Raw genomic sequence first — 13905 nt, forward strand, 5'->3', positions numbered from 1 at the left:
TCCAACAGGTGACTATTCCAAGACTGAACTGATCTTCAGGAGACATAAAGGAGTAGTGTTGCAAACAAAAAGCCAATTAAACTGATCTTATTTTTCTCCTTAAGCCTTGCTGGGCTGGAAGGCTGTGGCCTGGCCTGGGCCATGCTGGCTGATCTGAAGGCAGTCAGTGATTTGGTCCAAGCTAAGCCATGCTGCTCAGAGCCACACAATTGTGCCATCTAATGAAGAATGGGAGCTGCAGATGATTAAAGCTCCTACCCAGAGCAGTAACCACACAGCACAGCTGGAGGAGGACAGAGCTCTATGGTTTGAAGGGCCTCCTTAAAATGGCCTGCAAATATGTGACAGGAAGACATGAAGAAGCAAAGCATGAGGGAACAAGGACAGTCACAAGGACAGTTCCAAGAGAGCAGTGGCACAAGGGATCTTGCCAGAGAGATGTTAGAAGTTTTTGAAAATCAGTCACCTGCTGGTCTGTTTTGGTATTGGGTTTGTATTTGTTTTTTTGTTTTTTTTTTTCCCTCAGAAAAAAGGGCTTGATATTATTTCTCCAATGGACAACTCACATCACCCTCCTCTTACATGACACCTCCTAGAGAACTTCCCATTCCCCTGGAGAATTAATCGAACGTTTTTAGACAAAGCAGAAGAAGTTGGCTGCATTAGAGTTCCAATACTGGAGTGGTAAAGCTTTCAGAAGAACAGCTGAGTTGGTGAATAACAGAGTCATGACCACTAACATCTCCTGCCTCGAGACTCTCAGCCTGCCTCCAGTCAGAGAACATGGGGGCTGAAGGCTGTCTCTGCTCCAGTGGCTGTTTTAGAGGTAGATGTTATCAAATTCCTTCCACATCTCTTTAGATTTCAGGAGACAAGCACCCACATCACACACAAAAAAACCACCCTCACATCCTTTTGTCACCCAGCTCCCTGAAGGGGCACAGAGAAAGGAGGAGCTCCTCACCCCAAGAGGCTGCCTGTGAAGGGCACAGGTAGGGTGTAACAGCAGAAAAATACAGGGAATTTTTGCACTACTGCAGTCTGCACTGCACCTTCTCCAGGGATAAATAAAATTCCGATCTCCAAAATCTCCACGGTTGTCAATCTGACACCTTTTGTGAATACTAAATTCACACATACAAAGAACTTTCTCCTCTGTAGGTTTTGAAACATCTCACATGCCGTTTCCTACTGGTAACAGAACAAGCAGCATAATTTCATACCTGGCAATTTGAAGCCTCTTTCAGCAGTTTGGAATAATGGATTATGCCTTTTGTTTGTCAGTAGGAACAGACAAATAAGAGGGAAAAAAACAACTGCAAAGTTTCAAGCAACAATTCCTGTATTACAAGAAGAGCTATTTTCTGACTGTTCCTGTTGGCTAATAAACAAAGGGAACATCAGGTGTCCATTTTATAAATTCTAAGGATCTGGGATTTTTGAACTGGGAAAGTAGGACAACCTCCTGATACCTTGGGCAGATATATCCCTAACAACCAACCAGCAAAAAAGCAAGAACTGCTCCCTCATCATGCATGCAGCTCACCCGAGCAGCCCAGCTGGACAGGGAGCTACTGAGAGCTCAACAGGCCATGCCAGAGAACACTATTTACTTTTTGGACACAAACTATAAAGAGCAACCAAGATGTAGTTAAGGTTCTTGAACATAACAGGGCAAAAAATATCAGCTCCAGTGTTGCTCACTGGCCAGAAGTTTTTACTACAGCTGGACAGCTTCTCAGAGACCACCAGCCCATCCTCTCACTATCAATATTCACTTTAGAGCCTCCAAAAGCCTCAAAATACCTCTCTGCAGATTATTTTGCAAAGTCATACTGAATGAGGGAATATCTAAAGCTCTAGCCTGAAAAAGAATAAACCTATCCCTGTTTACAGGAGCTGTATTGCTCAGTATAGCTAACAAGCTGCAGGAGAGCCAACTGCTGCCAGGCCACAAAAGGGCTCTCAGAAAGAAGGAAAAATTCCAATACATTCTTATATTAATATAATTCCAAAAGCTTGAATAAAAATCATCCTGGTTATATCAGCCCAGCAGTTGGTTTTGGCTGCTCCCCTGACTCTGGCCAGGGCCCAAAAGTAATTTTGGTGGAAGGCTGCTGCAAGTACTACCTTGATATCTATACAAACACCTCAAATGTACGGAACAGTTCCCTGGTAGAAATTCACATAAGCATGGCAAGAAGACATTCTGCAATGCTCATTTAAGTATCTCCAAAATAATCAAAACCAGAGAAAGATTATATTAAAAGATAAAAGATCTCAGAAACAAGGAATATTTGGATATTCATAAAGTGCCCCTATATTTGCATCTGGCACAAAACATGAATCCCATCCTCCAGCAAGGCAGGAAGGAGTTATTTTTGAGAACTTGATAGTAAGAACTGAAAAGAAGTAACTGCTTCTCTCGCTCTCTTTTTCTGTTAAGCTAATTCCTGTTGTATAAAGTCAGCTTGAAAGCTCCTTTCAAAGAAAAAGGGGGAGGTAGGATAGGAAGAATCAGATCTGCTTGTTTGTTGCATTTGACATTCAGGTCTCGTCAGCCTGTTTTGTTTTCCTGGAGGACGCGGCGGCGCAGACCTCGCAGAATGATGACATCACACCTGCAAAAAAAGCAAAACCCAACAGGAGGGAAGCAGCTCTCCCCCAAACGAGCTCAGAACACCAGCTCTGCTTCTGGCTGGTGCCTTCTGGATAATTCAAAACTCAGTGGGTCTGAGGGTAACTAAATATTCCCTTCAGACCCCTGGCCCAAGTGAGCAGCCCATGAAAATGGGGAAGGGGAAAGTCCTACTCCTTTCCAGACTAAGCAAAATCAAGTTAAAAAGTGTTTAGCTACTGTTCCCCTCTGGAGATACCTTGAACACTACATTGTTTTCTGCCTGTTTATACCTGTTTTATTGTTGGTTAGGAGTTACACAGGCAAGTGGCTTTTACCATGATGAAACAAAGCAAAGTACAGCATGTTTAAATTGCTCAGTAAATTGGAAGCTGCTCTTTCTGAAATACTTATAAAGTTATTTTTTTGTGTATGAGGCAGGCATTCTGAGCAGCATCCTTCCTGCAGAGCAAGGAGCCATGCTGCACCAGGAACAGAGGAACTGCTAGGTGTGCATGCATGCAGAGTGCAGCACCTGCACAGCATAAAAACACACTTCTTGTGGTGAAAAGGTGTTCATTCCTTGTCTGGATTTATTAAAACTCAGGAAAGGCCCTTGCCAGAACATGTGCACTCATTGCTCCACGTCACAAGGAGATTTACCCTTCATGTAATACCCAACACACTGACATGACTGGCAAGCTCAAAAATAACAGGTTTTAAGCGAGAAATATCTGCCAAATCTTGGAAGAAAATCTCCATTTAAGACACCAAACTAGACAGCACACGACCACTCCCCTTGCCTCTAACAATTTATGACTTAATTTTCACAACAACAAAAAGAAACAAAAAAAAAGGCAGGAAAGAAACAAAGAGAATTACAGAAGTGGAAGTTCCTAAATATTCAATGGTCACATAGTTCCACTTATACCTACTGAACAGCACAATGGTGACAAAGCATTTGATTGCTTTTGCTGTGATTTTTTGGTAATTGAACATGAAACTAAGAAGACTGCCATCTCTACCTTATGTACAAGCTCAATTCACACAGAACACTAATAATTCCTCAAAGCAGCAAAACAAACCCAAACTTGCTATTAACTTAGGGACAATGCTCCACCAGGAACATCAGCTAACCAGGCATTATTCTCAGATTTTGTCCCCAAAAATATTTATATTTTTATAATATGCCCTCACAGAGGATCTCACATTCCTCCCAAGAACCCAAATCTCTTGTTATTACTCTGCATTAAATACTAAGACAAGGTTCTTCATCCAGAGGGTGTTGGCCACTGGAACAAGCTCTCCAGGGAAGCAGTCACAGGCAGAGAGTTCAAGAAGTGTTTAGACAAAGATATCAGGCACATGATGGGGATTCTTGGAGCATAGGAGTTGGACTTTGATGATCCTTGTGATCCCTTTCAACTCAGAATATTCTGTGATCAACTACCCTGAGAAATCCTCTCATAACAATGACTGATTTCAGATTAACAAATGGCTGATTTCAGATCAAATGCAATTACAGACTTCTGTAAAGCAGCTGATGTTCTCTATAGAATTTGACCTCCAACAGTAAAACAGTAAGTGCATTCCAGTGTCTATCTCAAGATCTCAATCTTCTGCCCCAACGATTAAAAGGAAGGAGAATGAAACAAGCAATTGCCTTTAAGGAAGCATCAAGAACAGGTGGTAACTCCAATACAAGATGGAATTCTGCTTCTAAGTTTGAAGTCTGAGCTCTGTTGTCTTGGATGGGCCCAGTGGAGCGTGCTGAGTCCTGCTGGGTTGACTCTGGAGACCAGTCAGGACAGTTGGACAATGACCATCTCTGTAATTTTCTGTTTACATATTTACAGAACGTATTTAAGTGGTGAGACCGTATGTGTCATGTCCTTAGAAATGCTAATCACAGGCATGAAATCACATACAGAAAACCCCTAAATCAGCAGGTGCTCACTGTCTCCAAACCAGAAAATAAGCAGACAAGTAGAATCACAACTCACACCATCCTCTCCTTCCACTCATGCTGCTCCGTATCATCCTTGCTTCCCCAACACCTATGTAAATAGGTAGGTAGATTTTGCAACAGGCATAATAAACAAGTATGAACTACTTCAAACCAGCACAGGTAACATTCGTTTCAAAGCTGAAAGCAGCTTTTGGAGAAAGCTTGCTAAATTTCACACTCCGTGTCTGTGGCAACATGGAAAAAAATCCCTCGGAAAAACAAGATCCCAAAATACTGAGCACTTTCACACAGGTACTCACAGACTTCAAGGTTTTAATGCTTTTTGGGGGTTATTCTAGTTTAAAAGGATGATTGAAACAACAAAATTCTTAATTTTATTATTTCCAGGTAAGCCCCAGCTATTTCACTGCATAGATTTGCCTTAAACGAATCCCCACACTGCAGAGACAGGTACAGTAGAATCTAGAACAGATGAAAGTTACTGGTGATGAGCTGAGCAATGGCTCATCCTGCAATGCTTATGGATTCCTGACAGGCACAGGGGCTGGAGGCTCCTCTTCCTTCCCAGGGCACCAGGTGAGAACCCTTTCAGCTTTTTACAGCAGTGTGCATTTGCATTACACAATAACTAGACCCTGAAGAAAAGGTGAGATTCAGCTGTGGCAGAGACTGCACAAACAGGGTGAAAAGATACACTGCCCTCACAGATCTCCATAAAAATGTCCAGACAATACTCAAGTCTTTCAATTTTATATGCACAGGAATATTTTTTACTTAGATGGGCAGTCCCCCAGCTATCCCTGTGACTGACTTCAAAAATGAAAAAATTTAGTTTGTTGTTCATCAAGTTCAGGGACTGATTTACAATGCATTAAAAGCCCTTTTCAGATTTATGTAAAGATAAAAATCAGCAAAAAGTCACATCATAATAACAAAGAATATTAAAAATTTCAAGATTTAGCCAGCTTATTCATGACCAGCATTAAATTGCCATTATGGTAAGAAAAATCTCCACAGTGCTCCTGTGATGGAACAAGAAACCCCATCCTCTGCATTTTCAGCAGGTCAGGCAGACTTTCAGAGGGAGATCTGGGACAGTGCTGCTGCTGAACTTTTGAGGTCTGTGTTGCTCCACCACACCCCAAGGCAAAGCAGCATCTCCTACACTTCTGCTTCCACCTTACACCTGGGAGGTGCTGATGCAAACTGGGAACCAAGGAGACAAATTCTTCTACCCCACCACCACCAGCCATGCTGAGCATTACTCACTTCTCAACCTGCACTTCAGTATCCCTACCCCATAAATGTGGAAAATAAATATGCTTTTATCATCCATTTGAAATACCTTGAGATTTGTGGATGAAATTCAGAGCATGGAATTACTATTATTATCCTGTTAATTCACAGAAAAGTATAAAACCATCATATATGTAAGATAATATTTCTTTGCTATAGCTTAAATTTCTATTTGTGTATTAATATTTCATCTCTCATATTAATATTAATTATAACTATTTCTGTTTAAACATAAAATATTTGTAATACCTACAAAAAACATTGTGATTACACCAATTTATAGTCACTAGAGTAATTAACTTTTCAGTACAGAGATTCCCACAGCAATGGGAAGACTATTCAAATGAGGATCACACACCCTGGTGCTGGATCAGCCACTGTGGAGAAACTCCAGAGCCTAATGTGATGGCCCACCTGTACAGTGGTCCACAACTACCAATTCCAACAACAGAGGAAAACATAAGAGACTTAAAATAATGTGCTAATTAGTATTTCAAATATATAAGGGCCATTCAAGAAAAAGCACTAAAATAATTGGGAAAATTTAGAGGCTTTTCCAAAATATTTTTTAAAACTGGGCATCAAAAATCTCATGTCAAATTTTTATTCAATAAACTACCAAATAATTCTTTAAATGTTCTTTATGGTTTTGTGACTAACTATGAGCTAGTGAAGGTAAATCATGTACTTTATAAGTAAACTATTTTCACGTTAGTCTAGTATTCAAAGCACTCTGCATGTTATTGTCAAATCAGGAACGAATCTTTTGCCCAGTCTTGTTTTTGCAAATAAATTTACATCATCAGTATTGTAATGAAATCAAAGCAAAGGTGAGGATGAAGACTTCCTTCTTCCATATCCAACATTTTATTTTGGATAAAAAGCCATGTATTCAGACGTCTTCTTAAGTACAGATTATCTTAGTGTTTGGATCCCTGTGCTCTGTCCTTCCAGTCAGCAACAGAAATGTTGAATTCTCTGGTCAGTTCAGGACATCTGTGTAGGCTGACCTGCTAAGAATGTGGTCAACTACTGAGCTAGCAGCTGACAGCAACATCTTCTGAGAGCAGAAGGAAATATCTCTAGTGATTGTCATGCAACCAGCTAAATTCAGCCCCAGCATCCTCACTAAGCCCTCTTCTCCCACCTCCATGAGCACTCCAATTTGTACAGATCCAGCCACTCAGGGTGGCTTCTGGAATGGAGATGCTCTAGGATTTCCCTGCCCATGTATTGTGTCAAATGAAGGGGAAAATAACCTTCCATCACTCACAAAGGACAGATGATCAGCATTCAGATGGGTTCGCCTGCATTCTTGCTGCAAAACGGGCAGGTCCCAGCAAGAATTAAAAGGAGGTTCTACCACACACCTCCAGCCAGAGACTAACCTAGTTTTAAACACTTCAAAGCATGGGTTAGAGGGGGGTTTGTGTGGAAAGGGAAGAAGGAAAATTAAGCCAAAAACACAGGTAAGAGTTCAGGGTTTGCTTATATGGCAATTAACCCATAATAAAAATGGAGCTTGGCACTCTTTGCAAGGCACTGCCTCTGAAATGTATCATTATTTCCTCCCTAACTCTGACATGCACTTCTAGGAGACAGCAGGAATTTCTGTCAAGGCCAAGGTTACCCTCTTTTTTAACTGAAGTTGCAAGCCATCATAAAAACCCCAATCTACGAGCCTGGCTGCATACCTGAACACACCAAGCAAGTATAAAGGGGGTTTGTACCAGCTCAGCTGATGCCAGCGAAAATCAGATCTCTGCACCTTAGTCTTTATGGGTGGCAAAACCACATTACTGCAGTCAGTCCAGCAATAATTCTCAAGACAAGACTTCGATATGCAAAGGCCAATTTAAAAAGCCCAAGGAGACAGAGGAAAGTGATGGATTAAGGGCAGAAGATGCTGTGCTGTGCACAGACCTTGTGTTCTGTTTGACCCTCAAAGAGGGACACAACTTACCTAGGGGTACAGGGCGAAATCATACCAAAATAGATTCCAAACCCAGGGTTTAACTAGTTTGCTATCTAGGCCAGGAAACCGTTCTGGAACACATTTAACACAGTTTAATCGCATCAAATCACAGCTGGCCCAGAACTGATTTTAACAACTGTCAACTGCTCCTTGAAACAGGCAAAGCCAAAAAGAAGATCACAGCACACAGTTTACCAAGAGCACAGAGACAACCCAAACATCCAGAGCAGCAGCAGCAAAGCAAGGCACATTCAAATCCCATGATCTTTATTCAGATTGGGTTACAAGGAAGTGGGAACTGGGAGGAGTTAATGTTAGTGACAACTGCAAGCCAGAACTAAAGGAGAAACATGTTGCACTGCCACTGGGACACAGCTTGAGAAATCCTTAAAAACTGATGGAGAAAGTTACTGCACTACTTACTGGATACCCGTGGCCTATTTGAGAAACAGCACTAGCAAAAATAACCTCTCCTCTCATCCCAGCTGGGGAGGGAGGGACACTCACCAATTAAAAAGGGACTGAGGTGGGGAATGAGAATTGCATATTAAGAATGGTGAAAGAGGCAAAAAATAACAAACATGTGCAATAGCACATGAGATTCTTTCCAAGAAATCTCAGTACAACATTTCTCTGGGCATGGGCTCATGGCTCTGTTACTGCCTTTGAGCAGTGGAATGTCACAAAAGAGGAAGGATTGCTGGGTGCTTGAAAACAGACTGAACACATGGATGGGGAGAAAGCCAAAAGTGTTACAAGAAATTATCCCTACACTTTCAACATACTTGCACTTGCATATTCTCCTGGAGCCCAAAGCTTTCTAGACATTAGAAATCGGCCAGAGCAGAGTGAACTGAAACTGAACCAGCAATGCAAAGGAAGGACTGATCCTAAGGACCTAACCCCTTAAAATCTGTGTCTAGTAGTGCTCAACTAATGGCAGAGGGCTAAAGACAAGTAAAAGAAGTTTTAAAGTTTAGGTGAACTAAGTGAAAGGCTGAAAGCAACTTTATTCACATTTTAAGAAATCAAGTGTAATACATATTGATTTTCAGTCTAAAGCTATAGCAAAAATCTCTGAGATAAACAGTAAACATCAAAAAATTTTCCTTTCAAATATGGATTGATAAAGCTGACATGCAATAAAAGCTTCCAATGAAACTCACAGGCACTGTTCCCCCACATTCTGATAGGAGGCTGCCCTGTAAACATGCTGAACTCAATGAGCGTAGGAGAAAACTGTTTTCATAAAATTACATCTTACTCTAAAGAAAATATTTGTATGGCTATAGCCAGGAGTGTAATAAGGGTCATTGGAAGATCACAGGCACAGAAAACTGAAGAGCCTGCCAGCTTTAGAGTTTTGTGACTTTTACTTTTTTTCCTCAAGATATAACTTTTCTCCCCCAAACAAAACATTTCAAGCCTTTTCCATCCTAAGGACAATACTCAATATGTAAATCTCATGCTGTCACCCCATTCTGACCCCTAAAGAAAAATCAAAACTGTTTCTAGCCAAGCAATACAGCAGGCAGAACTATGAGCTACTGCCCAGTTGTATTAAGAAGCCATCATCACTCTTAACTCATGTTGGACTGTACTCACCAAGCCCTAAGAGAAAGGAAACCTCACCTCCAAGCTATATGTGTGCAACTAATGCTGTAGATCTGTCCTCAGCAAGCTCTGATTAAACTGGAGAAATCTTCTCTGTTTAGACAAAACTTATCGCTGCTTTGGCAATTTCATGTTTTGTTTACAGTGGCTACCTTGCCTCTTCTTCTGGCAAAGAAACAAAGATTTAGCAGAATGTCGAAAAAAAAATCCAGGAGTAAAAATGCACTGACTTCCCATCAAGTGTTACAAGTTCCTAATGGCTTCCCTTTCACAATTAAGAAAATACTGTACTTCCAGTGATCATCAAGTATTTGTTCAAAAATTGCTTTAAAAACCACGTTTGGAGCCCCCACTGTGCTGGCTAATGTCCATTGTGTTTCTAAGGGCCTTCAGAAAGTATTCCCTCCTCCATGTTCTGCACTGTAAATGAGCACTTAGGCAAAGAGGAAGGAATAGTGTGTAAAAGCCAACCCTGCTTTTAAATAGCTCTCTATCTTTTCCTACTATTTTCTGCACACTTCTTCCCCTTAGACACTTTGAATTTCACATCTGATTTCATGTTTTTATATTTTAAATTTTTTCACAGGAAGGACTCTCCCTCTGGAACTTCACATGAGGGGATTAGTGATTTTCTGACCCTTTGTCCATTGAATTTTTTTCAGTCTCTTCTCCACAGAGAAATCAATGTATAATCAGCAATGCCTCAGCATGTTAAAGGACAATAAAAACAAAGAATCCTGACACCAAACCACTACAAGTTTAGCAAAAAGTGCCACCAGCCACCTCTGTCTTTAAACCTCATCGCTGGCTGTGGAGGTGCAGCCCAATCCCTGGGGTGGTCTCTAACCTCACCTCACTGTGCACTGAGCCATTTCAGATCACCAAGCTGACACAAAACTGTATTTTTCCTTAGGTTAGCTTTCTGCTGGTGCAGGATCAAAGACCAGAGCCAATGGAATGACACGTGGAGAAGCAGGTGGGGGACAGGACTGCACACCTCAGTAAGGGGAACTCGCCAGAGAGCACCAGGCTGCACATACCAGGGCTTCACCTTGCACTGTGTCCATCCAGAACGAGCACTTTGTGGAGAACAGTAGGACACACTCAATATTACAGAAGAAAAGACAGATGTGGGTCTCAAAGTATTAAATCATCCTGCTCTGTGCTGTTACAGGCAAGCTTGTCCCAAGCATGGTTAACCAGGAGAGGACAGAACTGAAACCTTGCTGTCAGACCCAGGAAACTTTCCAGTGCAGACATGACTCCAGTCCAGGGTTGAAGCTCAGCTCTTCCCTTTGTCCAGGCTCACAAAAGGAAATAAAAGTAAAATCCTTGACACTACACAGCACACTTGAACAGGAAAAAGGTAATGGCCACCCAGCACCACTGCCATTCAGAAGGCAAGTGTGTGGCTCACCCCTGGGAACACCAAAGATTTTTATAATTTCTGCTATGCACTTCAATCTAACAGTATGTTGTTTACATGATTTTAATATGAACAGGAACACAACAGAAAACGCTTCTAAGATAGGATCTTAGTGATTATGGGAGTGTTCTTCAAAACACAGTGAGAATGGAATAAGACAAGTGGTATTTACCATAGCTTCCTCACCACTTCTGGATCACAAAGAGAGCCAGATCCACCCTAATTATCTTCTTACTTAACAAAATACCTATACTGACAAAATAAACTTCTATGAGACATATTCTGCAAATGACCTTACTCCCTACTAAGTTAGATCAGAAATATATCCTTGCAGAAGTGACAGACATGAGAGACAACAGCAGCAGTATATCTTGTCTGTCTTTGCTAGAAAGAAAATTACACCTGAAAACCAAGTACCTGGAAACCACCTAATGTTGAGTATGCAAGGGTTGTGTCAAAGTGGAACTCACTAGTGCAGAGTCAGCTACCTACAACATCTTTAAAACAAATCTCTGAAATTGCTGCCATATCTATTGTTCTCTACAAAACGTCCTCATTACAGGAAATCCACTACTAGGATACATCTGAAGATGTAATTATTAGTGTGATATTTGTTTCTCTTCTAATGAATCTCACCAAGCATAAAACCTGAGACTGTCCTACTACTCATTAAAAACATGTTATTCTGGAGACAAAAATGGTGAATAGAGCTAGAGATAAAAACTGCACAATTGGAAATGTTATTTAGCTGCAAGTAAACACTTAAAGTTCTTCAGTTTAGCTTACACCAGAATTTAACAGCAGGACATAGATAACTTTTTCAAATAGTCTAACTTGAGGCCTAAGCCACCTTATCTGCACATAATTTTAATGCCAACATCTGGTCCTGTACAGGCAACACTTAATTCAGTCTACTTAAAATAATATCCAACTATCCAAAGAGTTTTACTTCAGGCAGCTGTATTTCAGCAGGATTGAACTTAAAATTAGGCTGTCCCATCAAAACCACCTTCTCTTCATCGAGATATTGCTAACAGAGGAGAAAAACCTTCTGTCAAGTTCAAAAGACAAACTGAGGTTCAAGTTTATCAATGTATTTCAGCCCATGGATAAAAGGAAGAGGAGTCCTAAAAATGGCAAACATACCAGTCAGAACTAGGCCAATGTTGTGGAGAATCTAATATGAAGGCTCAAGCCAATCGTTGATTAGGTTTGTCCTTGGACATAAGCAGCAGAAACTATGGCACACTATGAGGAGGCAAGGCACAAAGGCAAGGAAAATATAGGCTGAAGAAAAGTATACCAAAAACTGTATTTATTGCAACACAAGCTGTTATTCTGTAATCCTCAAATATGAAAACAAACCTTCCCTAGTGTCAAAATGTATCAGTTTTCCATGGTTTTCACTATTATGTGCTATCTGCTAAAGCTGTTTTTCAGACACTGAGGATCCTAACTGTATTGTTCAATTTTTTTAATATATATATATATATATGTATATATTTGAGGTGGTATTTTTGAAACGTTTCATCTGAAGCACTCCAAGCTGATAACCTTTATCCAAATACATAAAACAAGAGCCATGTCAAACACACTATAAATAGCATTAATAGTAAGGAATCAATAACATCCAAACCTTTAGGTAACATCTTATTAATCCGCCCTTGGCATGCATGGGCACACTGCTGTAACGGCTCTCAAAATGCAATAGTCAAAGGTGAAGGACACAATTTGTTCAACTAGTTAATGCAACTGCTATTTAACCAACAGAGCCACTAAAATGCCACCTAATGAAATACTCCATACCATGATAAGCAGCAGAGACAAGCACGATAAACATGAAACGTTTTTCTAAGAAAATATATTAGAAGTCCTCAGGGCTGTTACCGATCTGTCATATTTTTTTTTTCGAAGGCATGTAAAGATCTACATTTGACAACAACCATTTTAATCTCTGGTTCTCTCTCCCCCCCCCCACCTCATTTCTTGTACCGCGCCCAACACAATGGTACAACTGCATCTCCCAGGTATCGCCTTGGTATTTATTTCTGCTTTCACAGTGACAAAGGTCAACTCTAATGCTCCAAAGATGCTTGCAGCAAAGCTGGGTGAGAGATATTTCTAACGACATACCCACACGCGGGTTACAGAAATCCAGCCTCCATGAGATGTTTTAATCTGACAAATTAAAATGGTTGGGAAACGCTATTTGGGTAACGGAATCGGCCGCCACATGCATTGCTGAGGGGGGAGCAATAAAAGGTCTTTAAAATAGGTCACTTTCAGCCAAATCCCACACCAGCACCGAACAAAATGGTATATACACTGAAAACTCACCGCTTGGGGAGGAGCGAGGGGCATGGAGGAGGAAAAAAAAAAAAAAAAATACATTAAACCCCAAAAAGTCCGCGCGGGTCTCACAGGGACCCCAAACCCCCTCTGGGGGTCGGGGCTCGGCGAGCGGAGCCCCCGGGGGAGCCGCAGACAAAAAGGGCCGCGGCGCTGGGCACGCCTGGCCGCGGGGCCGGCCCCGGCCCCAGCCCCAGCCCTGGGCCTCCGGCGGCCCCTGACAGCGGGGAACACCCCTCCGCCCGCGGCCGCCCCTCCGCGGGAAGCGCCATTTCGCCGCCCGCTCCCCCGCCGGTGCTCGGCGGCGGCGGCCCCGACCCTGCGGCACTGCCGCAGAGCGCGGCGGGGGAGGCGCCGGCCCCACCGGGCCGCCCCCCCCCCCCCCCCGCCGCGCTGCCTGCCTTACCCTCCGCCGCAGCCGGGCTGGGAGCGCCGGTCGGCCCCCCGCGGAGGAGGAGGAGGAGGAGAAGGAGGAGGAGGAGGAGCGGGGCAAGGGGCGGCGGCCCCGCGGGGGGAGGCGCCCCCGGAGGGGCGTCGGGCCCGGCCCCCGCGGGTGCCCGGGCGCGGCGGGCACAAAGGCGGCGGGGCACGGCACCTAAGATGGCAGGGCGGGCGCGGCGGAGCGCTCAGCCGCCGCCGCCACCACCACCACCACGGCC

At 42.7% G+C, this 13905-nt stretch overlaps 1 protein-coding gene across 3 annotated transcripts in view; it reads right to left on the bottom strand.

Annotated features, from left to right (window-relative positions):
* Nucleotides 1–13805, bottom strand: part of TAOK1 (TAO kinase 1) — a 69667-nt gene extending 55862 nt beyond the window's left edge. The window contains exons 1-2 of one of the 3 annotated variants that reach the window (XM_041423171.1): nucleotides 13653–13804; nucleotides 13235–13236 (exon numbers count right to left, since the gene is read on the bottom strand). The gene's annotated coding sequence lies outside the window, so the exon portion shown is untranslated. Of the gene's footprint in view, nucleotides 1–13234; nucleotides 13237–13652 lie in introns of all 3 variants that reach the window. The other 2 variants (XM_041423172.1, XM_041423169.1) reach the window with 2 other exon arrangements.
* Between the last annotated feature and the right edge of the window lie 100 nt (nucleotides 13806–13905).

Source organism: Onychostruthus taczanowskii, unplaced genomic scaffold, assembly GCF_017590055.1.
Source record: "Onychostruthus taczanowskii isolate IOZ18803 unplaced genomic scaffold, ASM1759005v1 scaffold75, whole genome shotgun sequence".
Taxonomy (NCBI): domain Eukaryota; kingdom Metazoa; phylum Chordata; class Aves; order Passeriformes; family Passeridae; genus Onychostruthus; species Onychostruthus taczanowskii.